The following is a 1308-nucleotide window of genomic DNA, read 5'->3' on the forward strand; positions in this document are numbered from 1 at the left end:
TGTTCTGTCTGGATCCATAAGACTGAAGCATGCCTGGTCATTTGCGTGAGTCCATGAAAATGATGCCCCACTGTGAACATGGCTCAGTGACGTTGGGAGATCTTTCAAGGTCATAATCGTGTCCTTTGTAGGAGAGATACCTACAGGGGCCATGGTGGAGGCAGGTCCCCCTGGGATTCCATCGCTGAGTTTGGGTCTTTTGGGATTCCCACTGTTACATTTTACATCTGAAGTGGGACATTGCTTTGAATTAAGAGGACTTTCATCCTTGCCTCCTAATAAGAGACCAGCTCCAGATAGACAATGAGGCCACAGAGAGAGCAATTCTGAATTGTGAAGCACAGCTTCCAGAGGGCTCGTTTTATAATCAGGTTTAGACAAAGGCTCGAAAATAATATGACTGTCTCTTCCTCCCCATTCAGACTGAGAAGCTGGTGATACGGCCACTGGCTCTGATGCTGGGGTCCTGAGATTTGCAGGTTGCAACGTGAAGGAGGGATCTGGACTCATGTGGCCCTTCTTTCTTCTTGAAGATGCATCCCTGGTCACTCTGTTCAAAATGTTAGAAATGATTGGCTTTGAACTTGAAATCACTCTGACAAAGAGGGTTTCAGCATCCTCATTGACGTGCTGCACTCCAACAAAGATGACCTCAGCATCATCATTGTCCTCATCTCTGGGTTTGGACCCTGCGGTCTTTTTCTCGGGTTGTGGTGTGCTTGTGCTTCCTCACACAGGAAGAGATGGGCCATTTTACAATCACTTTTGGCTTCAAGTGGCCCTTCCAGTGTTTTTTCCACCTAAAGGCAACCACAGGACAAGGTCATCCCCTCTAATCTCAGGTGTCACTCTCTGTGGTTTCAGTTAACCCTCAGTTGTTCACCGAAAATATTAAATGGAAAACTCCAGAAATACATAACTCATAAATTTTAAATTGCGTGTCATTCTGAGGAGTGTGATTGGAATCTCACACCACCCTGCTTCCTCCTGCCCAGAATGTGAATCGAACTTAGTCCTGCACATCTCACCCATTTGTCACTCAGTTACCACAATGAGTGTTGAGATGTCACAGGGCTTGTGACCAAGTCACCCTTATTTTACTCAATAATGGCCCCAAACCATAAGTGGAGTGATGCTGGTCATTTAGATATGCCATAGAGAATCCATTAAGTGCTACCTTTAAGTGAAAAGATCAAAGTTCTCAATTTGATATAAAAAGAAAAAAATGTATGCTGAGGTTGCTAATATCTGTGGTGAATGTGAAGCAGAGAAAAGAAATCTGGGCTAGTTTTGCTGTCAAACTGCAAA

The 1308-nt window shown here is 44.5% G+C and overlaps 1 pseudogene; it reads right to left on the reverse strand.

Moving 5' to 3' along the window:
* Positions 1–752, reverse strand: part of LOC105000160 — a 3251-nt pseudogene extending 2499 nt beyond the window's left edge.
* Between the last annotated feature and the right edge of the window lie 556 nt (positions 753–1308).

The sequence above is a fragment of the Bison bison genome, unplaced genomic scaffold, assembly GCF_000754665.1.
Source record: "Bison bison bison isolate TAMUID 2011002044 unplaced genomic scaffold, Bison_UMD1.0 scf7180017864368, whole genome shotgun sequence".
Classification (NCBI taxonomy): Eukaryota; Metazoa; Chordata; class Mammalia; order Artiodactyla; family Bovidae; genus Bison; species Bison bison.